The 17,375-nt window shown below is 39.7% G+C and overlaps 1 protein-coding gene and 1 long non-coding RNA gene across 3 annotated transcripts in view; one reads left to right on the top strand and one right to left on the bottom strand.

Annotated features, from left to right (window-relative positions):
• Positions 1-17,375, top strand: part of LOC133520946 (somatostatin receptor type 2) — a 273,728-nt gene that overhangs the window by 34,801 nt on the left and 221,552 nt on the right. The gene's annotated exons all lie outside the window — the stretch shown is intronic.
• Positions 5,538-6,679, bottom strand: LOC133521665 (uncharacterized). Its single transcript, XR_009799922.1, has 2 exons — positions 6,129-6,679; positions 5,538-5,899 (listed from the first exon to the last, which is right to left on the bottom strand). It is a non-coding gene; the product is annotated as an uncharacterized LOC133521665 (long non-coding RNA).

The raw sequence follows: 17,375 nt of genomic DNA, 5'->3' as shown, positions 1-17,375 counted from the left end.
GAACAAATATCAGTGCTCATCAAACAAATTAACTCCCTTACCGGGATTCGTATCAGCGGCCATCAGAAATAAGCTCAACAAATCCTGCTAATATCATAGCAAAACATATTCTGTTTGTTAATTTGTTAGGATTCGAGTCAGCCAGACAGAAAATTGGTATCTCAATCTATGTAGATTAGAAAGAACACACGCGTTATCATCTAAATTACTATTCACTATGTTGCTGGCTCTGGGAATAAAAATGGTATAAGTCCCGCTTGTATCAAATACGTTATAAATGTGTGAATATATTTAGCCGCACATACGGATAGGATCAAATGCCATCAAAAACATAACTTGTAAAAAAAAACAAGTCTCGCAACTTACAGCCCGACTCGAATAATGCATTACGATAACGATAAGTTCTGGTTTGGATAAGTTATTATTTAGATATCGTTTGTATGTCTTATTAATTAATTGACAGAAGCAGCTTGATTCGGGCAACCAATGTCACTTTGATGTTTATATTTCGAACGTCAGCTTCCAATACCAATGCCAATACCAATGTCACTTTGACGTTCGAAATATAGTATATAGATCTCATTGGGATCACAGCGGAATTGAAATAAACATAAATTTTGACATGTTGTTTAGTTATCGATCTTTTAAAGATCTTTCCAAGATCTTAAACGTGTCTTAATCATTCTTCGAATCGGGCCGTTAGTTCTTCTACCGCAAAAATTTGTGAGATCCATGTAATACCAAATCAGTTAATTTATTCAGTCCCTTCTTAAGGGACCTTCTGCGTTAAGTTATTACGTAATTGTTAATAAATAGATTGATTGATTTTTAAATAAACTGTGTTTATAAAATGCCTGCTCGGTTACAAAAAAATATGGCTTCTAGTTTTAACCACAACGAAGTTATAGGGGGGTCGATAATTGCCTGAACTGCTTCGGGAAAAGGATGGCACGGCCGCGCCGCTTTTTTGCTCGACTTGGCGGGGGCACTGCGGGGTGCACACACACACACACACACACACACACACACACACACACACACACACACACACGCACGCTCGCACGCACGGTAACACACACACACACACACACACACACACACACACACACACACACACATACATGTATTAAATTTGGTTTAGTTAGTAAAATTTACGGTTACTATGTATGTATTTTACTTACCTGGACATTCCAACCATAATTTGGTATACACAATATCAGCAAATCGACAACCATTGTGCTTACTTTGCGTAAAACGAGGTAGCGCTACTCTAACCACCCCAGCTTGTAAGGAAAGACAAACACTTGTAGGGAATCCTCATACTGTCAGTCTTGCCCCGACAAAAATAAACTATACTAGTCTTAGCTTACCTTAATAGAATTTATTTCGAAGGTACTTAAATGTCAGTTCACTCAACTTTATGAACTCCTGAATAGTCTAATCAAATCGCAATTTTATTCAAATTTTACTTGAACAAACAACGTTAGGTTAATTCGAACTTACAAATGTATGTCCATATTGTCAACTTGATATCATTTTGACTTTACTTACCTCTTCTCGAATCTCGCAAATGAAAAGTGAATTGTGCTGCGAGTATAGTAGGCTTAGATTCTTATCTCCTATTGCACGCCATAACCTAAGGGCCTACCGCGAACACAGAAGTTCGCTAATTGCGGGCATCTTTCTCTGTCACTATAAGAACGCCTAAATTGGAGTAAAAGAGAAAGATGCCCGGATTTTGCGAACTTCGGTATTCACGGTAGGCCCTCTATTCGTGCGCGGGGTGTCATTGTTAACCTTGTCCATAGAAGGTGGGATCGTATAGATCAGGGATCTCCAAACTTTCTTAACTGAGGGCCATATTACACCTCAGAAACTTTCACACGGTTCACTATCGGTTTTTGGGTCCTAGGGCCTAGTTCCTCAGAAGCGGCAGCAGGAATCAATGAATGCTGAAACTCTGGAGCCCATGAGGGACAGAACATACGCAATGCGACAAAATTAAAAACACGTTTTAATATTCCTGACAACATACCAAACATAACCTACGTAATTTGGTCGGGTTATCTGTCGCCCACCATTAACCATAACTACTAAAATTTACAGTAAGGAATAAAAAAATGAGACTGTGACAAGAACAAACAATACTAACGCTTTCTCTGTTACTCCTACTGAAAGTTCCATAAGAGCGTCTCGTTCGGTCATCTGCTGGCCCTAACATTTCATCTCTATACTATTGTACTTCTATGACCTTGTCGGATGCACGAGACGAAGGTTGACATTGGACCCTTCAAAGAGTTTTTAACGAGTTTTTGAACTAACGTATAAAGAGATGGCACACTGTTTTCACATCGTCCGATCCGATATTGGATATCGGATAGAAGTAAAATCTATAACATATAGCTTAATTATGACACTAATTAAGACTTGGTACTTTCAGGCATAGGGACCGTGCGTGTTGGAGGGTCTGCCATATTGTGGCCTGAATCGGAACCATAAACATATACATTTACACGTCACGTGTTTTCTTGTGCATAGTATGTTCTGCCATCTTGTGGGCTACATCGGAACAATAAACATCACATTTACGCCTCGCGCCAAATATCTGACGGCTCCTGTGCTGCCTCCTACAGTTCATGCACGCTCCCTATAGTATTTAAGCGTACGCTGACAGATGTCATCTAAATACAATTTTGCGAGATTTAATGTTTTAAATTTATAAATCGTATGGAGATGACATCTGTCACCGTACCTATCGTATTTGACAAATACTATGTAATATATTGCACTCAATTATCACTCGCCCCATCGCCCTTTAATAAATAATATTACATCCTTACACAAATAGACTAAAAAATAAATAAAATAAATAAATAAAAAGCATTTATCTCGGACAATATCCATAGGTAATACACAAAACAACAAACAATCAAAATATTTACATATAAATTACAAACAATAAAATAAAAATATGAATTTAATTAAATTAAAAATACGGATAAATTAAATTAACATTATTCATTACATTAAATCAAAATTATCAATTAAATTACATTAAAATTATCAAATAAATTAAATTAAAATTATCAATCACATTATATTAAACTAATTACTTGTCGTAGTTGGCATGTGACTAAGCCCCATATTTAGTAACCACGAAAAGACTTGTGTTGTACTCAAACAACGATATATATAATATACAAATAATTAAATACATAGAAAACACCCATGACTCAGGAACAAATGTCTGTGCTCATCGCACAAATAAATGCTCTTAAGCGCATGGTTGATATATGCGTTGAACGCATGCGTTGAACGCATGCGATCACGGAATGTAGAGAAAATGATTATGCGCTTACCGCTGCGTTTACCGAGTAAAACTATATACGGTCATTAGATTATCTGCAGTGGCAGCACGGTTCCATATTTATCGCTTGTCACTATGCCCGTCACTTTAGCACTAACATACTTGTTAGAATGTGACAGACATGGTGACAAATGATAAAGAGCCGGCCATCTTAGCCCTGCTGATTTGAAATGGATGTGCGGCAAACGCTACGTTTGTCGCATAAACAACCGCGCGCTTTATGGCTTCTCTTCATGATGGCCCAGCGTAGGCCAGTCCCAGGGACGCATTTATGCGTTAAAGGGAGCAAGTGATATTGCTATCTCATTTCACGGCATAGCTGCGTCCCTTGGACTGGCCTACGCTGGACCATTGTGTAGAGGAGCGTTTACCGGTATTCGAGCTCAGAACCATCGGCTTGGCAGGGTCACTACCGACTAGCCAAGACCGGTTATCAACGAGGTCGTCACTTACAATAATAACAACATATATAATAATAATAATAAAAAGAAGACAAGACTAGCGAAGAGTCTCGACCAACACCTTGAGAGACTCTCGCTAGGTGGTTGGATCAAGGGCCAGATGAAGAAGGCGGTGATCTTGGATACGGCGCGTATAGTACGTCGGTTCCTCTCTCTGCGGCCCTGACCACCGGCAGTTCGGGCCCTGCCCCGCTGCTGGCGGCACCCTAGGTTAGGCTTTTTATAATGTGTTTATATCTTTTGTATTTTTTGTGTTGTAAATTTTACTTTTATATACATATTGTAAAAAGCCTAACATGAGAGAAAAAAGATAAATGAAGGAAATAATAATAATTCAGCCTATAAACTTCCCACTGCTGGGCACAGGCCTCCTCTCATGCGCGAGAGGGCTTGGGCTATAGTCCCCACGCTAGCGGATTGGGGACTTCACATACACCTTTGAATTTCTTCTCAAATATATGCAGGTTTCCTCACGATGTTTTCCTTCACCGAAAAGCTAGTGGTAAATATCAAATGATATTTCTAACATAAGTACTAGTCGTACATAGGCACTAATAATAACATTAAAAACAAATTGTAACAGATTTTTGAAGTTCGAATACCCCTCCTAAATCTGTTTACGTCTAATGTACCTGATATATTCAGAATTGATATTCAATAGCTCGGAATCGGCTTTGAAACTTTCCGTCGTTTCGGATATCGATGGGGATTCCATTTAAAAAGTTTAACGACAACAAGGTTGACTTTCGACTTTGAAAGGACGGGAAGTTTTTTTTTCATTTCTCCCGCTTTGAATGTGGGTTTTTTTTTTATTTATACAAGGAATTCCAACAGCTATAAAAAATACATTAAACTTTTTTGATAGTAGTACAGAGCCAATTACAGGAACTCGCAAATAGAAACTGTATATATAATAACAAAATACACACTAGATCAAAGAATATAATACTCACTAGGAGAAGAACGCTAACTCCATACAAAAAAATGTCCCTTTCAAAAGTTCGTTTATACTAGTGGCGCTCTCTTTGTATCTCAGTACTAAAATTGACAACCGGTTTAGCCTGGCGGGTTTTGGTAGGTAGTGATCCAGTTCTAGCTAGCTAGCTAGTGGTTCTGGGTTCGAATCCCGGCGACGGAATTTCTTTTTGTATTTTTTCATTTTTGTTTTTGTTGGGGTGAGGTTTTTAAATTAGTATTTACTATTTACCAAATTAAAAAATATTATGATACATATTAATCAAAATCACAGGCTTCCTTTGTCCTAAGAGATAATGATATCTATATTTTGAAGTTTTATCAATATAAAAGGTAACAATACAGTTTATTATCAAGTTATAAATATTTTTATTCCTATATATTAGGATCAAAAGAGCTTAATTCGTTCGAAAAACATACAATAGACAGGAAACAAGTCATTTTCTATACAAATTTATGTATCGGACGGGGCTTGTTGAACTAACTGTGACACTCCATATAATATCTACATACGTATATGAATTTTATTCAATGAGACCACAGGTCGGTAATTTCGGTTCATTATTGATGTGGGTACCAAATAGTTAACCTATCCTGTGCGTGTGATTATTATCTTTTGATTTTTTTAAGTCGTTATTTATGTTTAGGTCGCCTATTTTTAGCGCATGTTTTAATTCCCAGATTACCTTCGTAACAATAAATAGAAGTCATTAAAATTTTCATGATAAAAACAATTTTATATATATATAGATATACTATTTATTGCATTTGATATAGCTTTTTATATATCTAAAACATGATCTTTGGCACATCTGATTTTACTCCACAATTGCATTTAGTGTAAATTGTAATCATAGCACATATATATATCAGCCCAGAAAACTAAAAATACATGAATATATGACAGACAAAGTTGTTATTACATCTATCCGATTGTCGGACACTTTCTGCTCCACAGCTCAGTGCAGCGGTCTTGTTGATGGTCACCGGGAAACTACAACTAGTCGGAATTATGTGGCGGATCCGTGCCTTTTGATTTTGAGCCTTTCCAAGGAAATGATATGACGGCCAAGGATTATTTTCTCACGTTCACCCTCTAAAACAAAACAGTCACATTTTAAACAATACTATAACTTATGTCCCTAATTACTAACCTTGCTAATAGCTACCAGAGTTCTAAATTGCCAGTTTTACATCTATGATGAATTTTGATTGTAATTTTGGATGCGATAGGGCGACCGAGGGACTTAAGAGGGTCGTAAGATTAAATTTATGTATTTGGCAATAGTACACTTATTTTATTTATAGACTAAAATATTTCTTACCTTGAAATAATTGTTTCTTAGTTTAGTACAATGGATTAAACTTTAACCAAGTCTGAGCGGAGATACTGTGCGGTGGATTTTTAATTTAAATTAATCAATAAATCTATTTCAAGAACGTAAATCGTTATTTAATCATTTTATATGAAAACTGATAGTTTTGAAAATGAAAATAGTTTTGCGTCAATGACTTTGACAGAATTGACATTGCAGACTTTTGTCTATGTTCTAACCGGCCAGACCCAAGTGCAAGGCTTTATGGAGGGTATATGTGCCTCTGACCTCTATAGATTTTATGAACATAGACAAAGACAAACTGAAATAGGTAATAATTTATATAAAATAATAATAATTTACATATGGTAGTGTGACATAAATCAAAATATTTGATAAAAATGATTTTATTTGTTGCCAAAGTTGAATAGACAAAGTCAGATAGGAGCAATGTTGCTGTAACAAAATATTTTTATATTAATAACTGGTATCTATTTCCAGAATGTCAGACCACACATGCGCAATTATGAAGCGGCACGTCTTTCTAAGGAAGTCGACAGGCCTTGCACTAGATACAAAAGCACATGTTGACACAAGATATTACAATATGAAATATATCAAGGTTACAATTAATAAAAAAAGAGAGACCAAGAAATAGATATGAGCAATAAGCAAGAACACTTATAACTTATGAAATTACACTAAGATAAACAACTTATATTCGCATTTAGATGAAAGCCATGGACCGGGCTCAAATACATTAAAGTTACAGATCACACTCCGTAGCATATCATCATGGTTCATTTTAAATTATGGCTTCAGACCATTGGGACTATTTTGCCAGTATCAAGGTATTAGGAGTTTTAAATACGACTAAAATTGTACGGTTAGTACGAAACAGTGTATGGTGATTTTATCAGGTCTTGTAAAGCGATAGCTGGACTTTACAAGTAGCACGTGGACTACTGGCCGTTGACTCCAAAATGGTGGCTAAACGCGTTTCAAGATTAATACTCCATTCACTGCACACTACCACATTAGTTTACAGTGTAATAAGCTATCGATATTACACTTTAAATTAAACAATATTCATGAGCAAAACACAAAGAAATTGATCACGATCACTATCAAGATGACGCTCGAACCAGAAGTCAAACATTTTCGCATGCTTTTATTTAACTTGCCTTGTTAGTATGTAAGTATGTAAGTTTGGATTATATTAAGAATCCTTTGAGCTAAATTAGAGCCCGATATGATATACATAATAAAAAAAAATATATCTTTGTTCTCACAATCCATAACTCCCGTTGGAACAAAATAGGCCTTTGAAGACCAGTAGCAATAGATTATGATATACCGAAATGATCCGATAACTGCTGGGGCCTAGTCAAGATGACAATCGTAGATCGACATATGCTAAACGAAAAGTAAAAATTTATTGAGATGACAGATGCTAAGAAAATAAGTCACGTGACAATGTATCAAATTACATAAAACCTCAAGTGACTACATACACTATCCCCCTTATCCATAAACGTGTACTAAAGTTACGATGCCGCTAATAATCGTTTGTCCCTTTCCATCATACCAATACGTCGGAAAGGGACAAACGATTATTAGCGGCATCGTAACTTTAGTACACGTTTATGAATAAGGTTTTGAGTGGCGCTTTCTATCAACGCTTGACATATTGGCTAGGCCCCTTGTACGGCGACAACGTAACTTACTTTCTATGCATCTCGCTCGTGGCATATTAGCGCGAGCGAGATGTCGCGAACGTATTGCGAACCAGCTAATATTTGCCAACGTCATGGAGTAGATGGCGCTAGTAGTCACGTTTAATTTAAGTAACCGCTTCTAGGTTATTGGGATTTTTTGAGGGAAGTTGAGAGGGTAGATGAGAACGACAGTAGAAAAAAGGAGGTTGTGTGCGAACAAATCGACGCGGCAGTGATATTTGCTTTTAGATCAAGTCAAGAACGTTCTTATGGTGTTATTAGAATAATGATGTGTCTCTGGTATATTGTGACCAACGTTATCAGTACTCAGAGTGAACAGTGATCCAGTGAGGCTAATATGAACTTAAGGTAAACTTTGTGTGAGGAATGGGGTCGCTATAAGGGGAGGTTTGGAGGCGACTATTAAGCTCAAGAAACCAGGTGGATAATCATGTGATAATAAAGTCGGACACCAGCACAACTCATATCGTCATCTCACTAACATCCAGGCCTCGTATAGGTATGTAGTACATTTACATATCGCTTTCCAGTATCCGTAAAAGCATTAGCTCATTCGATAGGTTAATAAGTATGGTGAGCTTGACGACACGAGATGTATAGAGAGTAAGTTACGCAGACGTTAGCGAATATGTCAGTTTGCCACTGCTAAGGCTGTCGTGGTAAGGCTACTAATACTATACTTGCTATACTCTTTGACTGGCACTCTCCGTAAACGTAGCCGTTGGATGATAAAACAATGCAACTTCGCTATGTTTTTTTGAACCTCTCCATGGGTCTTATGTCTGTTAAAAGTAGTCATTAAGTACATTTAAAAAAATATTGCAAAAATGCTTATTGAAGAACGGTTTTTGACTACAAATTAATGTCAAATATGAATCGACATCTTTCAAATCATTTCAAGACATATTAATACGAGCTTTGATGTAGCTGTCACGTATTGAAGTCGATTATGTCAAGATATAATCGACTACGTGCGACGTTTATCAATATTAATAATATGTTGATTGAAGGTTAATTGCTTTAAAGCGCCCTTAGTGTAAGGCCTGAGTGGACGCTCGAAGCGGAGCATTTGGCGGGGCGTGCAGCGTGGCGTCGGGCTCATAAGTGATGTGAGCAGCGTGCACTGAGGCCGCTCCTATACGTTTGCATTTGTTTAACATGCACGCCGCACGCCCCGCCCCGCTGCACGCCCAACTTGAGCATCCACTCAGGCTTTACACTTAGAAATTCGTAACCTTATTATCCTCAAACCCGTTAACATTCCACAATGCCTGAAAACTCGCCTCTTTAACCAATGTGTCCTGCCCACCATGACCTACGGTGCCGACACATGGACGCTCACTAAGGAGACTGTGCATAAAATTCGAGTGGCACAGAGAGCCATGGAGCGCGCCATGCTCGGCATCAAACTTCAAGACCGAGTGAGGAATGTCGAGATCCGACGTCGCACCAAGGTGCAAGACGTCGGACACGTCATTACCAAATTAAAAAGGAGCTGGGCGGGACATGTTGCCAGGCAGAGTGATGGCAGGTGGGCCAAAATGCTAACGGAATGGTGGCCGCTTTCAGACGAAAGGAGTGCCTGGCGTTCGTTGGCTCGTTGGGTGGACGACATTCGGAAGACTGCGGGTCACTTCTGGATGAGATTGGTTCGGGACCGGGATAAGTGGCGTACTAGAAGAGAGGCCTATGCTCAGCAGTGGGCGATAAAAGGCTGATATGATGATGATGATGATGATGAACCTTATTTTGTAATATGACCTTATCAAATAATGATATGGAGATATTGGATACGAGTAATAGGACATTGTGATACAAGTGTGCTTGGTTGGTCATTACACATCGAGGCGATATTGTGCGCGCGAGCTGAAAGAGCTGTGTAATGAACAATGCACATACGTTTCATACGAAGTTTTTGATATAATGTTTCTTTCAAGTATATAGATACGAATATGTGTCAAGGTTTGTCAGCGAGCTATGGAGCGGAGTATTTCTGAGCGTGAAGTTAACCGATCGCATTAAAAATACTATACTACGCTCCAAAACTAGAATAACCAGGGCCCGTACCTTTCATGCCGTTGACAGAATAATGACGTCACGCTACATAGAGTATGATTCCAATTAGTATTTTCGTAATAATTAATCATTTATCAACCTCTTTAGGTAAGTTATACATATACTTGACAATCAGTAGGTACAGAAACTTCTAACTGACATTCATATTATTGTCACTCAAATAAATAATACATATTTTTTATTTTTAACAGCGTAACTAGCTTTTATTCTCGTAACAAGTATTTATTTTGATACCCGTCAATAAGTAAGTTACCTAAATTTGTAGTATTGTAAAACAACTCCCTGTATGTTAAATTACGTCATTTTTGCGTCAACGGCATGAAAAGTACGGGCCCTGCTTATGACTTTTGGTAACATACCGTGGTTCTATAATACATAGGTTCGCAATTTTTTTTAGTCAAAGTTAAAGTAGATATTACATGTTTATTTATATGTAAAAATTAAACGCTTGTAAACAGAATAAACGATTGGGGTATTGTAGGGGGTCGCTTTTGGGACATAAAATATTTGATGTTTTTTTACCCTCGTAAACAATGTGTTTAAATAAGTGTCTTTGTAAGATAAATATTTATCTCTGATCAATTTTTAATAAGATATTGAGGTTGTATATCTCGATAAAAATTGATCGGAGAACATAACTGAACAAAACACAATTATTTAAACACATACACAGAAAAAAAAATGTTTCATCAAAAATGTTTTGTACCACACCGACCCCTAGCCCATGCCCAAACCGTTTATTTAGTTTACCTTTAAATATATACATGTAATATTTACATTGTCTTTGAAAAAAAAAAAATGTTTTACGATTCCATGAATTCCAGAACCACGGTATGCTACCAAAAGTCCTAAGCCTGATATTTTTATTTGCCTGTATCTATTTTTACCACGAATAAACTATTTATATTGCTATTCGATTCGATTCTAAATATTTAAGTACATTGAATACTCAAGAACGGATCGCACATAATGCCCTCTAGCTCAAAGAAGCACTGAATTGTAAAATGTTTCGTTACATTTCCCGAGCGTGCTGAAGCAAGAATCCATATTTTTCACTAGATAGAGCATACAAGATGACTCATCACCTCTCAAGGTTAGGTTCCGACTGCGAATGTATCATTTATTGGTAATGAAGCGTTGCAGCAGCAGAATACGGGCGTCAAGCTTAAGAGGTAGGAGTGGTCATTTCTCCATACAAACGTACTCGACTGTTTCCTCCGTGGTTATTGAAGCTAGTAGTAGTAGTGGTTGTTAGCTAGCTAATTTATATTATAAAGATGAAGTGTGCTGTATAATTAATTCTACACGCTTAGACTCCTTAACTCAAAAAATCTTTTTAATTTAAGATTAGTAGTTAAGCTAGAAAAATGCATGTTTTTTTGGTATGAAATAAACAGATTAATTTTTTTTTTAGAGCAATGATTTTTTCAACACAGATTACTATTATTAATATCTGTGTCGGACTGTTTTTCGTTTTTTTTGATATTTTTGTTTCTTAATACGCTTAGTGTACTTCAAATATTCGCAAAAACTACCTAATTTTAGTAAATTAGGTCTAGTGGCCTCTAGTCTAGTCAAAATCAACATAAATTAGCCTAAAAAACGAAACAGTCCGACACAGATAATTTTATTATCATTTAGACCTCAAAATTTCGATTCATTTTGTGATGGGGTCACGTTCGCCGGGGCGGGCGTGGCCTCATACAACTCCCTTGTTCCAGACGGGAGCAAGGGTTTCCTAGTTAGCTCAGAGGAGAGAGAGGGTGCAGGGTGAGACACAGAAACCAAAGGTAATGCTGTAACACAAATCGGCGGGCTTTTATGCCGGTTTATTATAAATAAAGGTTCCTTAAATCTAGATGTCCTAGGCTAGGTACGACGCGGGGGATGATTCTAATTTATAGCAACGGGATTACGGGACGGCGCGGACCCTAAGCTACTCGCGAGTTTTGGGATCGGTATCCCCTAAGAGTGAAGGGGCGGTTTTGACGGGAGCGAGATAGTATAGGGGTGGATACCCCGGGTGCCTTCACGCGTCTGTAAACACGCCGGCACAACCGGGATAAGGAATCGGGAAGGGGTACGTACTCCAGGTGCCTTCACGCGTCTGAAAACGCGCCGGCTCGACTGGGCTACGGGGTCAGGAAGGGTACGTACTCCAGGTGCCTTAACGCGTCTGTAAACACGCCGGCTCAACTGGCCTACGGGGATCAGGAAGGGTAGGGTGGCTAGGGACCGGGAGCCATAACGCGTCTGAAAACACGCCGGCTCGTACCGGGAGAGCAGCGGTCCTCACAGCAGAAGGCGGTGAGAGCGACTGCCTGCTATCTAGGCGACCGCGCTGGCTTTTATAGTGCGCGGCTCGCGGGGCGCGGGCGGGGGCAGCGACTCTCAGTCGCTCGGCGGCCGGCATGCGGCGCGATGGGGAGCTCGGGACAGATCACGCGGCGGTGGCGTGGTATTGTGATGCGTGGCTGCGCGCGCCATCACAGTCCCGTCACCCGTCTGGAGATTTTTACCTATTGGGAAAAATCACCGAATTAGAACATGATGGTTGAAAGATGTTACCTCTCCTCGTTTACTGTTGTTTTGTCTTTTTATTGATATTTACTGGATGCTATTCTATTTATCTATTATTTTTATATTTATCCTAAGTATTCGTATTCCTTTTTTCTGTATGTTTATTTAATTTGAGGCATTTTATTTTATGTCGCACCGGTATTTTGTATGTATATGTTTCGTTTATACTTGCTATCTTAATTATGTGTCTATTTATCTTCATTTAGTGTTAGCCTATGTTCTCTGTTTTACCCGCGTCGTTTGTTTTTTAAAATTATTTATTGTAACTATATTGCTTTTACACTATTATACTATTCCCACTATATTGTTGTTCACTTATCGTAATGCTACCAATTCACTTAATTGTTATTTACCTACCCAGTGTATGTATCCTACTTACTATTGTTATGTGCTTCTATGGTTTTATCCATTTACTATCTCACTTATATAAATTTATTTTAAAGGTATTTTGTATTTTATATGATTAATTTGTATCCTTTTGTTTCGTATATTATTTTCACGGTTTATACTTTTTAGTGGTTTTGTCTTTTACAGCACTGTCTATTTATTTCACTACACTTTATATATTAATTTTTTTTTTTTTTTTTTACTTATCTGTTAAATTTTTATAGGCTTTTTATTATTATCCTTTATTTCTCTTCCTTCTTAGGTTATGTTTTTTACAATATGGATATAAAAGTAAAATATAAAAATACATCAAAAAATACTATACAAAACACATATAAACACATTGTAAAAAACTTAACCTAGTGTGCCGCCAGCAGCGGGGCAGGGCCCAAGCTGCCGGTGGTCAGGGCCGCAGAGAGAGGAACCGCCGCACTATCCGCGCCGTGTCCAAGATCACCGCCTTCTGCATCTGACCCTTGATCCAACCACCTAGCGAGAGTCTCTCAAGGTGTTGGTCGAGACTCTTCGCTATGAGACCGTTCGCTGAAACGACTATTGGGACAATGATCGTCGAATCAACATCCCACATGGCGGTTATCTCATGAGCCAAGTCTAGGTATTTGCTGGACTTGTCCTTCTCGGCTTTCACGAGATTCTCATCATGGGGGATGGTGATATCGACGAGCACGGCCCGGCGTTGCGATCGATCTATTATCACGATGTCAGGCTTATTGGCTTATTATTATTATTATTATATTCACGGTTTATACTTTTATACTGGTAAACTGGTATTGTCTTTCACTGCACTGTATTTTTATTTCACTACACTATGTATATAAATATATTTTTTTATACCTATTCTTCTTTTCCCCCTTTTCCTTCTTGCGGTGGCGTTCGTAGGGCGGGTGCGCGTGGCTTTTTTTTTTTTAATTCTATTCTGCTCTTCTAATGTATCCCTTTGTGTATAACTTACTTGTTTATTCCTCCCTATATGTATTTTTCTTACTCTAAATTGACGTTTAAGGATCCCATGTTACTTTTCTGAAGGTGGCTGGTGCCCTCACGGTGTTTTTTTTTTATAGATATATCACTGGTTTTTTTTTTTTTAACGTTCAGTCCAACGTATTGAGGTGCTAACTTTGCTGCATAGTCGCGCTTTGCTCTGGATAAATTGTGATTTCTTTTCAGGACGAGATTGACTTGCGGGGCCCATTCACGTTTATTTCTGTCATAATGTCCTTTTTGTATGGCCGACGCTTGTTCTTGCTTACATTTTTCCTCCTTGCGTCGGGGTTCCTGGTCAGCTGATGCCATTTTTCCTGGTACCATTCGTGTTTTCTCGCTGTACTTACTGGATTTCTGGATAGGCCGTCTGCTCTCTCGTTTTGCGTTCTGTTTTGATACACCCACGCCGCACGATAAGCCCGCGTGGCTAATCGGCCTGCGGGGTCCTTTATGCTGTTCAACCAGTGTACTGCTTAATGGTCCGTTACTACGGTGAACTGGTTGCCTTCTAGGAATGCCTTCATTTTCTTTATACTCCCTCGGATTGCTAAGCACTTTTTCTCTTCTGTTGTATAACTTTCTCTGTGGTATTGGGTACGCTTCTTTCTCGGTTATCTGGTTAATTTTACGGATATCTACACAGGATCGGTACTGACCTGACGGCTTTTTTGCCAGCACCACGGGAAAACTATCTGGGCTGTGGTACCTCTCGATCACGCCCTGTTGACGCATGTCAATCACGCGTTTGTCTATTATTTCTTGCTGCTTCGGATTTCGTGGATAATATCTGTGTTTTACGGGTCCTGTTTGCTTCAATTTTATTCTATGTTGTACCTGTGTGAGCGGTGTAGTTGGCTGTTGTTGACTGAATTCGGTGGTTGTGCTATTCTGGTTTTGCTGTTGCGGTTCCGGTGTGATTTTGTTTTCTTCTGTGCTTTCTACGGTTTCTTCTCCTTCTCCGGTTACTTTGTGTTGCTGCTGGCTATTTTTATTACCGCGGTCATCTGAGTCTTGGCTTTCTCCTGGCCATTGTATTGACATTCCAAGTCGTTTCAGGATGTCCATTCCTATTATAATGTCCGTGGCTGACGGCAACACTCTCAGCCAGTGTCTGATCGTTACCTCCTTGATTACTATGTCGACCAACAGGTTGTCGTGTGCTTGCGTCCTGATCCCATTTGCTAGTACTATTTCTCTTGTTTTTACCTTATCCTGGCATGCGCGGTCCTTACATTCATTGTATACCTGTTGATTGATGTACGAGTTGGTGGAGCCTGTGTCTATAACGCCTCGGTATCTTCTTCCCATTATGCGTAAATTCATGTATAGGCGGTTGTCGCTCGTCTGTAGACTGTCGGCTGCTCCTACCTTTTCCTGGCTTTTCCAGGTTATTTTCCTGCAGCAGGCTCTGCTCAACACTCCCAGTTTTCCACACTGGCTACAAAATACTTGGCGTCTGCCTCTGCAGGCGTCTGCGTTATGTCCCGGTTTCCCACAGGACCAGCAACTCGTCTTGGGGTCGTACCTTGGATGTACTGTTTGGCTCGTACTCTCTCTGTGTTCCGGTTTCGGTTTCAGGTTGTTGCTGCGTCTGTCGTCCCTACCTTGGGTGGTTTGTTCGCTGTTTGTTTGCTCGTCGTCACTCGATTTGGCGTCGTCGCCGGTGTCTCGCCATGCTCCTGATGACGTTGTTGTACCGTACGTGGGTGTCCTTATATTTTCATACTCAGTTCCTAACTTTAATAGTTCTGGTAAGGTATTGTAGTCTTGTCTTTTGATGTATAGCTTGTAGCTTTGTAACATATTCTCGTGGATGCGGTATAACTTTTCTCTCTCATTGAGGTTTCCGTACCTGCGCATTAGTGTCTGTATATCTGTGACGTAATCGGTAAACCTCTCCTGGACTCTTTGCTTTCTGGTGACGATTTTGGCTATGAGATCCTCTTCATAATTGGCCGGAAAGTAGTACAACTTAAATATTTGTAGGAATTGTTCCCAATCGGTCCATGATTCAACGTAATTTCTGTACCAGAGCAGCGCCCTACCTTTTAAGATGCGTGGTAGTGCTGGTAATATATCCTCCTTCTTAATGTTGCTCGCATTGATGAGTTCTTCCAGCCTCTCGATGAACTCGACGGCGTCGTCTGTGGTGCTGAATGAGAGGTTCCACTCCTTTATGAGTTTTGTTATTACCTTTGCTCTGTTTTCTGCCATGTCTTCGGTTTTTTCTTCTTTCAGGATCTCTACCAAGCCCTTACGTATCTCCTCTACGGTTAAGTCTTCGGTCGGGATGCCACGTTCCGTGGCTTTTTGTATCAACTCGGGTTTCTTCAATCGGTATATCCAACTTGTAGGCATCTTTAATACCTACTGGTAAGCAGCAGTTGTACGGTGAACGGTTATCTGTGCGGGAGTTGAATTTACCTGGATGGAGTGTCGGGACTCCTGGTGTACCTCTGTGCGGGCTAGATGTGATCTACGGGTGGGCGGGATGCGACAATCCCCCCAAATCGGTGCGGTGATGCTACGTATAGCGGCTGTACGGTATATACACAGTGCCGGATTAACCATTAAGCAAAATAAGCACTTGCTTAGGGCACCACGTGTAGGGGGGCACCAAAATCGTAGGAAAAAAAACGCGCAGGCTGCATCAGCATCGCAGTCGTAGTGTAGTACTTATGTACACGAAACTTTTTGATACGTGTGCAAGTACCCATCTAATAACGAAGTCGTAAGAGAGTGAGGACACGTAAGCACATCCCCAACCTTACGCGGAGGCCATCAAAGCTCATGGCCAAAAAATCTTACCGTCGGGCTTGTGGCCAACCGATTTTCTCCGTAGATTACCGATTTTGTAGCGTATTTTGCTCTCTTGCACACCAGATGTGTCGGCCAGGCCGAGTTGCTGCAGATCCACGATCCTGCGACCTAATTGTCAAAGTGTAATAAAGGGCCCTGCGAAGTCCGAAAAACAAAAGCATCATATCAAGTTGCGCTTTCGAGTTAAGCCAAAGGCCGAGCAGTAGGAGGACAGTGATTACATAGGTTCGATTTCAAGCCACTCTTTTGCAGTTCGGCGTTAGGTCTTATGCGACGCCAGGCCTTTTACTTTATGCAAACTGCCTCACTTTCGCTTGGCCATGGATCCAAATCCATGCTGTCCTCTTTCGCAGCTGGGCTGCCTTGCTCACACCTCGCCATTGGTTGTATTATATGATAACGCGCCGCGATCGGACCCTGCGGACGTCCAGCTATTCATACCTCCCTATTAGTCAAATTCAAGCCTTGCTTTCTTCCAGCTCGACCTTTGGCCTCATCCGTAAGCGCCGATCGAACGCTCCGCGCATTCAGCCTTAGACTTTGCCTTTAAAAACGCCGATTTAAACCTTCACGATTTAGGCCAATCAAATTAGATCCAAAAATAGCGTTTTGAGGAATTAATTCCCAGCAAGCTGGAAATTGTTTTAAT

The sequence above is a fragment of the Cydia pomonella genome, chromosome 9, assembly GCF_033807575.1.
Source record: "Cydia pomonella isolate Wapato2018A chromosome 9, ilCydPomo1, whole genome shotgun sequence".
Classification (NCBI taxonomy): domain Eukaryota; kingdom Metazoa; phylum Arthropoda; class Insecta; order Lepidoptera; family Tortricidae; genus Cydia; species Cydia pomonella.
This window is presented reverse-complemented; position numbering and strand designations above follow the sequence as displayed.